The 15,971-nt window shown below is 31.8% G+C and overlaps 1 long non-coding RNA gene across 1 annotated transcript; it reads right to left on the reverse strand.

The window, feature by feature from the left end:
- Nucleotides 1-1,514: 1,514 nt before the first annotated feature.
- On the reverse strand, nucleotides 1,515-2,306 carry LOC127148534 (uncharacterized). Its single transcript, XR_007819569.1, has 3 exons — nucleotides 2,068-2,306; nucleotides 1,912-1,950; nucleotides 1,515-1,685 (listed from the first exon to the last, which is right to left on the reverse strand). It is a non-coding gene; the product is annotated as an uncharacterized LOC127148534 (long non-coding RNA).
- Between the last annotated feature and the right edge of the window lie 13,665 nt (nucleotides 2,307-15,971).

Raw genomic sequence — 15,971 nt, forward strand, 5'->3', positions numbered from 1 at the left:
TTTCACTAGAGTAATGTTTTAAATTATAAAATACATTTGTCATGAAATTTATTTTTATTTTCAACACTAAGATTTTTTTTTGTTATTCATTCAAGCAAATTGAAAAATTATTCTTTTCCCTTTGTTTTTTTCGTTTTTTTTTTTTTTTTGTACAATGTGGGAGGATTCAACATCTTACTTGAAGGTTATTCTACATACTTGAGATGTCAATGATCTATGTGTTTCCAAAAGAAAAAAAAAATCATTTCTTGGAAGGTAAAAACCATAGTTAGTTATATATAGTAGAAAATGAATGGAAATTAAACTCTTTGCACTTTCAGTTTTACACTCTTTGAATTCCTTTATATTAGGAAAATTAGATTAAAAGATTGACCAGATAAATGGAAAAAAATTATGGATCATTTGTAAAATAGCAAAAAAGAATTATTATGATAGGATCGTGTGACTACATGTTTTAAATTGCAAAAGTAGCAAATATAAAAGCGGATAGCCCTAACTACTTGTAATATTTTTCATATTTATAATATGCAAAAAATAGGTGCTATGAACGGTTTTTTTTTTAAATCTTTTTGTCATCTAATGCAATATTCTAAAAAAATTTATTGAAATTTAAAAAGAGTGCAAGTATTTGTAGCTCATTTTTCTTAATATAATAGTTTTAGTGCAACAAGAAAAATGAAATAAAAGATGGTAATAGCTCATATGAAAAAGAAATATAGATAACACATATATAAGTAACTATACTAATACTCACATGTTATATAAATGAAAACTTTTGCATGTAAACATTTCAAAACTATGAATATCAGGAAAAATTCTTGCATTATGTAAACATTTTAAAACATTAATGGTAAAAGTGTTTTGCATGATAATAAGTTTCAATGTCTTAATATTTCTTTCATTGACATTTTTCAACAAAAAATTGTATGGATGGATATGAAAGGTACTCCAACTATGAGATTGGTTGAGTCAATTCTTGATATGATCAATTAACCTCTTAAAGTTTGTTAAGTGTTGCAATAATCCCTTTCAAACTAGGATTTGGCACTACAAGAAATCTGGCCTTTAATGTCGGTTTAAAACCGACATTAAAGGCCTTTAATGTCACTTGGCGACCGACATCTTTGCGAGCGTTATTAAAGGCCTTTAATGTCGGTTGGGCTTTAATGTCGGTTTAAAAGCGACATTAAAGGCATCTTTAATGTCGCTTTTAAACCGACATTAAAGGCCTTTAATGTCGGTTTTCAACAGACATCTTTCATAGTGTTATTGAAGCCTTTTAATGTCAGTTGGGCTTTGATGTCGGTTTAAAACCGACATTAAAGAGGCCAACAATGTCGGTTTATAACCGACATTATAGATCCCCAATAATGTCAGTTTAAAAACGACATTAAAGCCTTGTTTTTGGATCCATTTTTACAAATTTATTTTTATTTAATTGCTGCATTATTTTCCATTTTTTATAAATTGACAGCCGATCCGTGTAAATAAATATTTTTTCTCAGGCCAACAAATCAATAAAATTAATATTATTTAGAAACTTTAATATTTGTCTTTTACATTTGCATACACAAAATGAAATCTTATTTAACAAAATACACATTCTACGTAATCTTATTTAACAAAAGCCTTGTTTTTGGACAACTTCTTGATTCACTTCACGCATTCTACGTAATCTGACCACCCTGCAAGCAAAATACACATTATCGGTAACTAAAATATCATCCAACAGACAAAAGGCTTTGAGCTTGCCAAAGAGTATTCAAGGGTAAAAAACTGAAAAACCAGAGTTCAGAAGCTAGAGAGTATTTAATGAAATGTGTTTATGATTAAAATTTTCAAGGGTTAAAAACAAAACAAAAATGTAAAAAATAGAAACCAACTTATTTAACAAAAATATAATAAACTTACCTTCTTTCCACCCTTCATAAAATCTCTCCAGCTTGAAACCTGATAATGACAATACAGTACCAGATTCTTTTGGGATTAGAAATATGGTGGGTTTGTTGTAACTTACCAATATTAAACTTTATGGAAAAATAAAAGGCAGCTGAAAGAGAAACGTACTAGGAAGAAAATATTAGAGAAAGGCAGAGAGAGAGACCGTTACGAATAGCTTTGTCTCGGAAAAACAGAAAGCCCTCTCCCTTGATTCTTCTCCTCCAGTCAGCAAGAAGATCTTTTCCAAAATTCCTTTTATCATACAAGCATTGTAACTGTGTTGTATAAAATCTCAAGGAAACAAAACAGCAATAGAAGACTGGAACGATTGCACTGCATGCAAAGGTTCATAAAAGGCACAAAACAACAGAAACTTCATCAAGAAAATAACCCCACCCCCTTCAAAATCACCAACATGCAAATTGGAAGTTGAAAACTTGAGACATTGCAATAAATTCCTCTCACTGGGAAAGGTGATGAGAAGAGCCTCCCATTTTAAGCCATTGCAATAAATTCCTCTCACTGGGAAAGTTTCAGGCCTAGCATAAAGCTATGGACCTTTCCCTGACATTCCCAAAGATATCTAATGGGTATTAAACAATTGTCTCCTCTAAGTTGACAAAGCTAAAAGGTTCACCTTCTTCTTCTTCTCCCTATCTATTTCCCCATTATCTGACACAAAATCAGATATCAAAAGTTACAGAATTTTCAAACAACCCCATTAAACAAAAATATTCAAGAAACTAAAAACTAAGAAATGAGAAATCCAAAAGAGATGGCTATTATGAATGAGCAGATGGGCTTTGGGTTCGAAGGTGGGGTTACGCCCCAATGCACTCTCCATTCATTAAAATAAAGAAACCCCACATAGAAAATCTCAAATCAGAGCAGAAAGAAAGTAGAAATTAATGGAATTACCCAACAGAATAATAATGAGAATACTAGAGTCCATTATTTTTCATTACTAAATCCATCTTCCAAATGTGTATTATTGAAATAAAGACTATGTAAATAAAGAATGAAGAGCAATTGGAATATTTCTCACAAAGGTAAGTAGTTGCAGTAATGTGCAACAGCAACAAAAATATCAGACATTTAGAATGTGTAATAGAATCCATAAGGAAATGAAAAGAAAGTTCTTGGTTCGATAGGTTTACCACCTTTGTCAAGTCCCAAGGATATAGTCAAGGCCACTATGATCACACTTTGTTCACAAACTCTCCAAGGCTGGAAAAATTGTTGTTTGCTTGTCTCCAAGGCTGGAATAATCAATTTTAATTGTAGAGGAAATAACATAATATTGAAGAAAATGAGAAACCGACAGCACATTTTAAAATTCTACCACATGAATTGGGAAAATTAGAAGACAAGATTGATATTTATAAAAATAGGAAACGGAAATATGAAACCTGATAATAGTTAGAACAGGGATATCATATTAGAATTATCTCTCTCAACCAAGTCGGTTAATCGAATGCACCAATATATATATATTATATTCATTTTATTTATCATGCTGTGGTTATGCCCAAATATGAGTCCAATAATTTTATTTATACATCAAATGGTGTAAGGTACTAATACAAAAGCTTTATCACATCTTCCAAATTTAAGAGAGAATACTACAAAAATACTCTCAACCAAATAAAGAAACCTAAATAGAAATACTCGGTGCCCTCTCCAAAATTTTAAAAACGGTTTTCTTAGATTTTGAAAACACTCCACTCACAGGTATAAAGGCTATTTAAAAGTAAAACAACTGCATATAATAATGCCAACCTTGATATATTCTTTGATCTATACATCTGCCATGTTAACGAGAAAAGATCCTTTAGTTATGAACTAACTATCCTATAAATGAACCTACTTCAAACTATGATTTTTCATGTTCTTACTTTTCCAACTTCATGAAAAATCTTGTAGACCTGAGTTGGCTTCTACTGATAAAATCCTAGTTAGTCACATCACAACATAATAGCCACTAATCTACGATCATACCTCTGCTATAACTTTGTACAAATTCGCATAGCTGCACGAGTTGTTGAAATGCTACTAGGAGTGTGGTTTCGGCGGAAACAACTGTTGTATAGCTTGGGGTAAATTCAACACAATCTCTGCATAAGCTGATATGGGAGAAGCATTAAAAGAAAAAAAGAAGTGAATATCAACGGTGAGAAACACAATCTCTGAGGCATTGGCCATGCAAGCACGCTGATTTTCGTTGGCAGCACGTAGATGAGATCAGCATATCTTAGACTGACAGTCACCGTGCTGGAAAAAAGTCATGTTTAAAGTTAAATTCGATAAAAGTTGTCTGAAAAGATGGTTAATTGATTTTAGAAAAACAGGACGGAGAAATATAATGCAGAGATCAATATCTCAAAATTTCAGTTTTAACAACATTTTCAAAATCTATGACAAATTTTGTAACTAAAACTGGGTTTATATTTGTGGAATTTGACTAAGAATTCAAAGGTTTCTTCCAACTAAATGTAGTCAGAATTCCATTTTCATAATCTCTATCAACGTTCATAGGAAAACGGTTTAAGGTGTATAGCTGAGAATTAAACAATATATCTACAAGTGAGTTTCAGTGAACTAACCAGTCAGAATCATCGACCACAAACTCAATCATATGGAATGGAAGGCTATGATACAACTCCCTGATTTGGTTTCCATATAACTCCTTGATAAGCCGAACCTGAATGATTTATGAACACAAAATATAAATCTTATATGTGCGCACAGAAGATGCACCATACAAACCGTAATTTCAAGCAAGAACAAACAAGGAGAGTTCACCATTCTACAAGTTCATCGTCTTTTCCAATACCTTTCTTGCCAAGTTTCATGCTTAAATAAAAATAAAGATGTGAGAACTTTCAAAATAAATTGAGATGAACGATGTAACAGTACTACGTAAGAGTGAATCTAGCAAAATGTTTGATAGTGGTTTAAAAATCATTGTTGGCTTTCTTACGTAAATTCACAGGTGGGGAGTATTTTTGTTCCTCTTTTTTTCTTTTTAATTAATTAAAAAAAATGCTCTGGATCAAATAATAGGCTCAAGATTTAGATTTTTTTTCTTCCAATTACTGGCGTCTAGAAAGCTTGTAACGACCTATTGGCTGATGTTATGGGTAGCTAGCTCCCATTCATGATTTTTTTACCCTAAATTGCCTCCAAAATAAACCTCAAGGAAGGTAGTACGACCAACATGCTTGGCAATTCTAAAATTTTTATTTGCCAATAAGGCAAAAACAACCATAAAAATGGTTATTTTCAAATATAGCAAAGTGAACCAAAATATTTACGAAATATCACAATCTATCCGTGATAGATCCAGATAGACTACTATATGTATCTAAATACACACATATAGGTCTATCTATGTCCATCTAGGTCTATTATATTTATAAATAGATTGTGATATTTTAATATATTTATAAATATTTTTCAGAAATTTAATCATTTAAAATAATTTCCTCCTTAAAAATTCTAAATTTTCTATAAAATTCATCAGTGGAATGATTTTAGGCTTCTCATACTAAATGGCGGTACTAAAGCAACTACCAAGATGCACAATCAAATTACTCTCCGCCCCACATAACACGTGCCAAACCAAAGGCATAAAATAATGCTACTCCAACACCATCTTCGAATGTGCACAAGAGTCTGTGTTGTGAAAATAACAGAATGATAGAAACAAGCATGCTAAGTTTAATAGCCCAAAAGTTATCAACTGCTTTTGCTAGTAAAGTTTTCCCCACTCCAGGAGGACCGCAAAGCAGTATTCCACCTGATTAATAAACATTTAAGCCTTGAAGAATCCTAGTGAAACAGCTCCAGTTACTTTGCACAAAGTGTGTTCGATGATTCAAGTTAGTTCCAAACGAAGGAAATGAAAAGAAAATACCGATAAAAAATGAAGCAGAAGAAGGTTTTTCTAGGACACGCCCATGAACATGACCTTTGAGGAGGAATGAAAAGTTAGGCTTCTTTCTCTTGGTCGTGGAGCAGGCCACGAGGAAGGCTTACGGTGCGTTGGGGTTGATCTTACGACAAGGTAGCGATGTTCCGACAAGGTAGCGATGTTCCGACGGGTTTTTGTGCAAGATCGGTCCCAAATCTCTTGGTTTGTGAGCACTTCAATTTTCCCATTAAAAAGAGGTTAGGGATGCGGACTACAAATAGATCCAAAGCAAAAGAAACACAAACAAACACATTACATATTCAAAAAGGGATGGAAGAATCTGATGTATGCTGGTGGTGGTGGCGGCAGCTGTCGAAGAAGAGAGGGAAGAAAGTGATGAGATTGAGAAAGGTGAAAGAAATTTGAGAAAGATGATTGAGAAGGGTGAAAGAAATTTGAGAAAGATGAAAAATAGTGTGTAGGAGGGTTTGAGAAAAGAGTAAAGTAAGAGAGAGAAAGTTGAATTTTTACAAATTTAAAAAATAAAAATAAAATAAAAATGGGCTTTAATGTCAGTTCAAAAAAAGCAGGGTGTTTAATGTCGGTTTTAAACCGACATTAAAGCTCTATCTTTAATGTCGGTTTAAAACCGACATTAAACATCCGCCTTTTGAAAAACGACATTAAAGCCCATTTTTCACTTTTTTCACCCGACATTAAAGACTAGATTTCTTCTAGTGTGGGCAACTCACACATTAGAGAGGGAAAGGAAAAAATTGTTGTAAGAAGAAAAATATTAACCTTTCTTCATTTTTCTGGAGAAATTGACAAGTTTGGAATTGGGTTTGGGATTGAATCAAATGAATGGGGAGTCTGCTTCTTCTTCGTCCGTGGTCGGCTTCTTTTCTCATGTACATAGACACTTGTACCCAAAAAAATCAGCACAAGGCGAAGTAATGTACTTGAAAACCTAAACTGACGAACCCAAATATAACAATCAAATTCCAGCTTGAACCAATCTGGATGAACGAGAACCAAAGAAAGAAATGGGGAAACGAGTTGAAATAAAACACTAATTTCCTTCCTTTCTCCCTCCCTTTTTCAAATAAATGTTGAATTCACTGAGAAATTCCAAAGAAGTTAAATGGGATTAAAGCTAATGAGTAATGGATGGATTAATCATAAAATTGCTTGTTTGGAATTGATGTTTTCTCTGGTTGTTAGTGTTTTAACATCTAATTCTTTCATATGTGATAATTTTACCCTTCCTTACACTCTTAGTTAATTAGGTTTAGAGGTGGTTTGTGCAATTTTCCCTTTTTAATAACTTCCAAATCACCAATTAGCATATTGTCTAATATACATGAAATTTTGCAACAATATGTTGTCAAGACACTAAGAATTGTTTAAAATAAAATTTAAATAAACAATATAAATCTAACTTGTGATCTAAAAAAATTCAGAAGGCAGTTTTGCAAAATAAAGTGTAAAGAAAAAACAAAAGCAAAAGTCGAAATTAAAAAATTAAGATTTACCTTGAATCCGAGGTATTGAGGTAAAAGAAAAAAGAATCATTCTTTGGTTAGAAACTTCTTTATAGATCCATGAACAATGCATGAGGCTATTTATAGGGAAGATAAAGTTGAATTGTATTTCAATGGTTTTCTTTTCTTAATGAAATTTGAAAATATTAACAAATATATATTAAAATAATATGAACATTTATTTTTTATCTTTTGAAAAAAGACTGTCCAGATTCAATAAGCTACAAAATTTGAAACCAAAACTTTTGTTATTATGAATTTAAAACCTACTTAAAAGACTAATAAATCAATGATAATGATATTCAGCCCAATCTGATTATGAAGTTAAAGAATCTGAAAGAATCAACGTTATTATAGAATTCTATAAGTACTTGATGATTTTACCGAGTTAAAAACTTTTTAAATAAATAACAAAAGTAAAAATCAAATGAGAGATATATTCGAAATTAAGAATAAATATTGTTGAATAAGAAATTTTGGATTAATCACAAATTACTACATCATTTAGTAAATGTAATTTTCATAAATGTAACAAAATATCAAACTATTTACGGCCCGTATAACAAAGGCAATGAAGTTAGTCATTTTTTAAATACTTCAAATTTTCCCTTTCGTCTTTCTTTTCCTCATCGCTGTGATTTCTTTCATCGTCTTTCTCTTTCTTCTTTTTTTCGCTGCTATTTCTTTCCATGTCTTTTTTTTTCCTCTTCTTTTTTACGTCGTTTAAATTTGAGCAATCAAATCTAAACGACCGTGTACAAAAAATAGCAAAATTTAAAAGATCGTCTATAAAAGAAACTTGAAAAATATCATTTAGATTGGAGTAGACAAATGTAAACGATCGTATAAAAAAAAGTAAATGATCGTGTAAAAAAAATAAATTATCGTGCAGACAAATCTGAACGATCGTGTACCAAAAGAATTAAAAAAAAATCGTTTAGCCAAATTTAAACGATCGTGTACCAAATTTTGAGTCAAATCTAAAGATTATGTACCAAATTTGAAAAAAATAAGTTTAGATTTAGGTCCAAATCTAAATGATCGTGTAACCAAATTTAAACGTAAGCAAATTAATAACAAAATTAAACGATAGAATTAAAAAAAATAAATTGTAGCCAAATCTAAACGATCGTGTACCAAACAATAGCCAAATCTAAATGATCGTGTACAAAATATATTACACGTGTGTTGTTGACAATGTGGTTTACAAGACATTTTTTGTATTTTCTACGGTGGGCCTGTGGACTTTTACCGTTTTCAGAATTATTCTATACGGTATAAATATTTTGTCACTTTGTTATATTTTTTAAAATATCCCTTTACTAAATTAATGACGAAAAGTTACAAATAATTGAATTTGTGACCAATTAAAAGTTGATATGTGTCCTAAATTAAAATTGACAAATTTTGATGAGATAGCTTTTTTTATTATGACCTTTGGATTAAGTTAATTATTTTTTATCAAATTAAATATTATTTATTTGGGTTAAAGTTCAATTGAGGCAAAAAAATAAGCTTCATTTCTATCAAAGATTTTATGACCCAAATCTCTATGTGGTTGAGTCTATGGATTTGGTTTATGGACCAACTAGGCCTAAGCCCATAAAGCCCACTAGGGAACTCTATAAATAGAAATGAGTTCTCTTCTCATTTGTGAGGGACAAAACTTTTTTATCTCAGAAAGTGATATAAAGAGAATTTTTTCAAGAGCCAAAGGACTCTATAACTCCTGAAGCCAACCACCCTCGAGAATATTGAAGTTCCTTTGAAGATCCAAGTTTTGTTCCAAGACTCCAAAGTTTTGTTCCAAGACTCCAACTTCAACAACATCACGTACATGCTCTACTTTCTCAAATCAAGCGTAGGCATCCAACAGAGTGAGAATCAGAGGATCAAATACTAGAAATCGAATCATATCGCATGAAATGAATATAAATACAACATCAACACAAGTTTAACTCCACCAAGCAAATTTCTCTGAAAATCTTGTGTGAATAAATTGGCACACCCAATGGGACCTCTTTACCTCTCATCTCTCTCTTGTCATCCAAATCTATAAGATAACCACTGACACCAAAGAAAGCTGCATCCAAATCTTCTATTGCAAGCAACGGTTACACGGTACCCTTCATCTGCAGTCATTCAAAGGGGATCATCCAGGAGTAGAATAAAGGTTATGTCATCGCACAGAGCATCCTTAAGCAAATTGATGGCGTCTTCTAAAGCTAGGATTGTCATCAAGGAAAATCTCTTGTATGATAACTATAATTATGCCTCTATAAAGTCAAAGAGAGAAGCACATCTTAACGTGATGTATGTCATGATGGTTGATGTAACATTCGATGTTGCCATGGCATATATGGAGAGGAAAATTAATCTCGTAATGAAGGCTGTTGAGGAACGAGACCACGAAATTGTGAAGAGAGCAGATACAGACTTACAAAATTATTGAGTACTCTCTAGAATAAATCTGGGCTTTACTGTCGAGTAGAAAAAATGAAAAATGTGCTTTATTGTCGATTTTCAAAAGGTGGATGTTTAATGTCGGTTTTAAACCGACATTCTTTAATGTCGGTTTAAGAATATGGGTTTAAAATCAATATTAAACATCCTGGTGTTTTAGAAGTGACATTAAAGTTCCTTTTTTATTTTTTTAAATTTTGTAAAAAATTCAAGCTCTCTCTCTTACTTTACTCTTTTTCAAACCCACACACAATTTTTCTTTCATTCTCTTCTCAATCTCATCACTTTCTTCCCTCTCTTTTTTCAATTTCATCTTCCCTTTCTTCTCGATCTCAATCTCATCACTTTTCTCATCTTTACTCTTTTCTCAAACCCACAGCTGCCACTACCACCACCACCCCGTGCCCTGTCGTCATCCATGCCCGTACCGTGTCGTTCAGACCTACAGTTTACATTGTGCTCACCGTCACCACCACCGTGCCCAGTCGTGTCAAACCTCTTCATTGCTCATTTCTTGATACCTCATATTCTTTAGGGCTTTCAAAACTCTGGCCTTGTAAGCGCTTTTTGCTCTAAAACTTTTTCGATTAATTCGCGACAAGTATCTCAATTGGAAATGTGGTGTAAAATAAATTTACCACATCAATATATTCTTTTAAATCTAACGCTTCAAAAAATCGAAGATAGCATCAAATATCGGAAAGGGGTATGAAAATTGAAAGGCATGTAGGAACTGAAGTTGGAGTAACTTTTTTATTACACAAAAGCATTATAGGATAAAGTTAAATTCAGACTTTTTGTGGCAAGAGAGATGTTCTCCTTGTATTTATAGCTGTACAAACTTTGAGTTGCCATAAATTTTCTGCCTATCAATAGAATTTTAATTAAAATCTTGAAGCTTTAGTGTTTATTTATCAAGAAATTCCATTACTATCTTGTTTTTTTTTTTTTTTTTTTTTTTTTTTTTAGTTTCAAGGGGTATGATTGTGATTTGCATCAGACTCCTACGGTGGTTAGTCAACTTTTAGCTAGTTTCTTTTAGAACTTAAGGACACTTTTTTAATGTCAAGGAAGCTGCCTGTCACTTTTTGTTTTTCAAGCTTACAAGAACTTTTTGACTTTTGTATTTTCTAGATGATAGGTTATTTTTTTCACTAGGTACTCCTATCTTAAGGAGTTGTGATAATTTATTTCATTTAAGCATATGTTGTCATTTGGATGATGATCAACCCAAAATACTAGTAGTGAATAAATATTTGAACATAAACTTACGGAGGATTTTATCCCTTTTGTAGTTAATAGTGAAAATCGGTAGTTAAGCATATATTATAGACAAAGATGGGAGACATTTAGGAATTCTTTTAGTGATGGATGGGATCATATTCTGTCCAAACATCCTATTCAATTTATTATTGTATTGGTAAGCTACTTTGAAGTTAAACTTGTCAGCTGCTTTTTTAAGAATAGGATCTTACTTCTAAGATGTGTCTAATGATCATAAGTACTAATTATTTTACTCATAAATTCGGACTTTGTTGTGCATTGTTGTTCGTTCAAGCTTCATATAAAGTTGCAAAGATGCTAAATCCCTCATTTAATTGGTGTTGAAAACTCTTTACTTTTTGATTAAGGAAAATGAGCTTCTTTCCCATCCCTCATGTCAAAATCTAAGTTTATGCATCTCTACTTATTGGTTTATAATGTGTTAATAAGTTTGGTGCCATTTAATTATGTCTCGTTGGTGTAAAGTTTTCTAACCTTTAACTCAACAAGGAAGATGTGTGTTTCTAGGCAGATCTTTGATGATCTATATAAAATGAGGTATGTTCTATTAATAATGCATAAAAGAAGTTGCATTACATCAGAGAGAGGTATTTACAGTATTAGATATGTAAGATTTGTGATCGTGAACATAAGGAAGTTTTGCTCTAACCATTGAAATATTTAGTGCATTGAAGTTGCTAGGATGCCATATTTTTCTCAAAACTGCCTTGTTAGAATTCTAAAGATTATATGGTTTATTTTGATATTGTTTGTAGAATGATTGAAGTCATATCGGGTTGAAAGCTAAGTGATTGTGTAGATGGCTAGGCAATCGTTGAAGCTTGAAGACTTAGAAGGCGTTTAGTATTTCTTATTGAAGTCTTGTATTAGGATCTTTTTTCATGTACTATTGTAGAATGTATATATAAACACAATATTTAGATTTCATTTGGTGTATACAATGTAAAAGACAAAGATTATAGTTTCTAAAATAATATTAATTTTATAGATTTGTTGGCATGAGAAAAAAATATTTATCTACACGGACCCAATGTCGGTTTATAGAAAATGGACAATAATGCAACAATTAAATAAAAATAAATTTGTAAAAATTGACCCAAAAACTGTTGGGATTGATGCCTTAAATCTCATGGTCTTGTAGTTTGTAATTGTATATATTATACAAACATTTTTTTATCTAATAAAATAACATGTTTTATTTTATTTGACATTTAGTTGCATCAACCCATAAAACCAATAAACTAAGATCCAAGGTTATCTTATGTAACCTAAACACGTATGTGAAGACATACGAGTGGATCATGTTTAAGTGATAACCTAAATGGTCTGTAGTAGATGGATAATGCTGGAGACCTTATCCTGGTGATACTATGAATACGACCTACTTTGTAGCTATCACAATTGTTCTGAACTGTTACAAATGATTTGATCCTAATCATTCATTTTGAGAGATTAGAGTGAGAGTATTCTATAGAAAGAGTTTGTATAAGACCAGACTTTGAAATGAATAATCTCTCTTATTAACACCGTTACTAGTTGAGACTATATTTCACCAGGATGACCATAGGTAACTTGATCTGAATCTTGAGTGAGTTGTGAACTCTTGCCTATGAAGACGGTCCTTTGATTTGCATGGGTGAGAGTAACCTATGTCATCGACTCAATATGCCTACCATTTTGGGGATTCGTCTGATTGGGGAGTTGAGAACATAGATGCACAAAAAGGAATTCACTCCTTCTTTATAAATATAGTAAGTATAAAAATTGTTCTCTTAAGGGTTGAGTCCAAGACTTGAAGAATGTGGCTCCACACACTTTCTTGGCCCAAGAGAAGTTCAGTTATAGTGGGACTATAATTATTGTTCATTAGATGAATCAGTGGTACTTAAGAAGTTAGATGTAACAATAAGGGAAAAACGGTAATTTTTAACCTAATTGTACTTACGAGCAATTTGTGAAGGGTCTTTGAATTGTTGATTGATTATATATAATGGATACAAAAATATATCTACAATAAGAAGAGTGCAACTATTAGTCTTTAGTGGAATGACTAATAGTTAATGAATGAAGATTAATTTAATTAAAGAGTTTAATTAAGTAATTTCATATCATTGGAGTTTTAATCTGTAGGTCCATAAGGCCCCATTGTTAGCTCAATAAGGATAACTGAGAATTAAACTTATTTTGGTTTAATTTGAATTGTTCAAATTGATTAAAGGGAATAAATTGTATTTGATACATTATAATATAAATTTTTTTTTAGAGAAGTTAATATTTGAATATGATTCAAATAATAATAATAATATGAATAAAATTCATAAATAAACTATAGTTTAAATTAATATGGATTCAATTCATATTACTACTATAGATTATATGAGAGATCTAAACCATTGTGATATTATATATGATATAATATAAATTTTATATTATATGAGATATAATATGAATTATATTTATATTAAATTTATTTATTAATATAAATTTAATTAATAAAATAACTCCCACATGCAGAGATCGTGAGGGAGTTATTTTGATAACTTTCCTCTATCTCTCTTAAGATAGTTGAGATATAGAGAATCTCTATGCACTTTCTATTCCAAAAAGAAAAAGAATTCTCTCAAAACTTTTCCTTCACCAAATTACAGAAGCTCACAACTTCCTGTTGATTCTCACCTTGAGAATAACAAGAAACACTTCGTGGTGTTTGAAGAATTCAAGAAGTTTTTGGAGGTTCTACAAATGTTAGTTTTTTCCACCTTTTCCTCCTTAGAACCATATTTAGGCTTTAGTTTTGTTTTTCATTGAATTTGTTAGTTTTACAAATTGAATTCAATTTGCACGACATTCATACGCTTTTGCTTTGGGAATTTATTTCCTTAAAAAATAAGGCTTAATTTCAGTTTTAAACTAACATTATTGGTGATCTATAATGTCGATTATAAACCAAAATTGTTGGCCTTTTTAATGTCGATTTTAATCTGACATCAAAATCCAACCGACATTAAATGGCTTTAATAACACTATCAAAGATGTCGATTTTAAACTGGTATTAAAATCCAACCGACATTAAAGGCCTTTGGAGAGTTGGGGCACAACTTGGAGAGTGAGATCGTACGAACACCCTTAATTGTGCTAGTGATCTTATAGGAATACTCCTCGTCATGCGAATGATCCATATGTACACACTCCTAATCACGTCTTTGATATGTAAATACACCTTTAATCGTTCGAGTGATTCCATAGGAATAACTCTAGTCGTGGGAATGACCCCATAGGTAGGAACACAATATCGGTGGGATATAAAGTCTAATAGCCGCAGTTAACAGACACACCATGGTCCAAAAACATGTAACAACCAACATACACATGGCATGACTCGTCACTCATAACAGCCCATAAAGCATAGAATCCATAAATCATGCCTAATCAAAATGTAACATCAACATCTACACAAATCAATTATGCATTTTATCTACCATCAATGCATAATCCATTATCACATGCATTCCCTTAAATTTAATCCAGAGATCTAGTGGTAGAATCTCTTACCTAAGAGATTGGCTATCAAATATTCTCTAACAATCAAATTTTTCCAATGAGGTAGTTCTTAAATAGAAAATAGAAATCAATGACTTAATTAATAAAATTACCAATTGATAATGTCTCAAAAATCATCCAAAATCAACTTACCCAATGTTAAGGTTGAAACCAATCCAACCTTGATTGAGGAAAAATTCCATAGGTTGACTCCTTCAAATATTTAGCCAATTTAATCTTAAATAGAAAATTCTAAATTAAATAAAAAAAATCAAATTATTTAAAATAAAAAATTACCACTTGATGGGTATATCCAAAACCCAATCAAAAATCCAACCTAACTCGCCCAAAAAATGGATCAAACAGTTGAAAGAAACGATAGAAACTCACTAGGTGGCTCGGCTAAAAGAGGGGCACTTGCACGTGTGGCTAGGGAAGATGGACGTGTGGCTTATGACTCGTGGCTCGAAGATGGAAGTAGGTACATCTCGAAACAGGCTCAATGGAGGAACAAAGGAAAATCAGCACACATGAGGGAGGCCGACACGTGGAAGAATGGACACAGACGAAGGAGACCAATGCTATAGGTAGCGTGTGATGGAGGAGGAAATGTCATGGCCTAGGTTCGAAGTTGGCTCAATTTGGCTCAGGACGCACGACGCGAAAGAAAGATTGGTTTTCCAACTAGGGCTTCGACACAAAGGGATCGACAAACAAGACGGTGTTAAGATGTTGAGAGTCACACATTGAAAAAACCAAAGAGACTCGCACTCCTTATAAAGTAGATAGGCTACTTCTCTCATTGACAATTTATTTTGAGATGGAACCTGATACTATCAAACAACGTTTCTTCAAAGAATAAAGGAGGTGGAGTGGTTGCAGCGGGCTAATGTCACATGAAGAAGAAGAAGGGTTGAGTTCCTTTTGACTTGCATGCGTAACCAGGTGACTTAAATATTATTATTATAAATGTTTTTCCACTTTTTCTTTTTAAATAAAAATCCAACTCTCTCTCCAATTAATTCTCCATCCAATCATTTTTTCTCTTTTCCAAAATAGTTATACTTTCATAGATAATTATATTTTTTCTACAAATATAATTATTTCCACTTCTTTCATAATAACTATATATAAATAAGTATAATCACACAAAATTTCTTTAAATTCACAACTTTAATTAAAACCTTATATACAACTTAATTTAATTTTTAATAAAACAACCAAAATCAAGATCCAACATAATTAAATAAAACTAACATAGTTAACTCTAAAATTATTTTCAATTT

The sequence above is a fragment of the Cucumis melo genome, chromosome 3 (assembly GCF_025177605.1).
Source record: "Cucumis melo cultivar AY chromosome 3, USDA_Cmelo_AY_1.0, whole genome shotgun sequence".
Taxonomy (NCBI): domain Eukaryota; kingdom Viridiplantae; phylum Streptophyta; class Magnoliopsida; order Cucurbitales; family Cucurbitaceae; genus Cucumis; species Cucumis melo.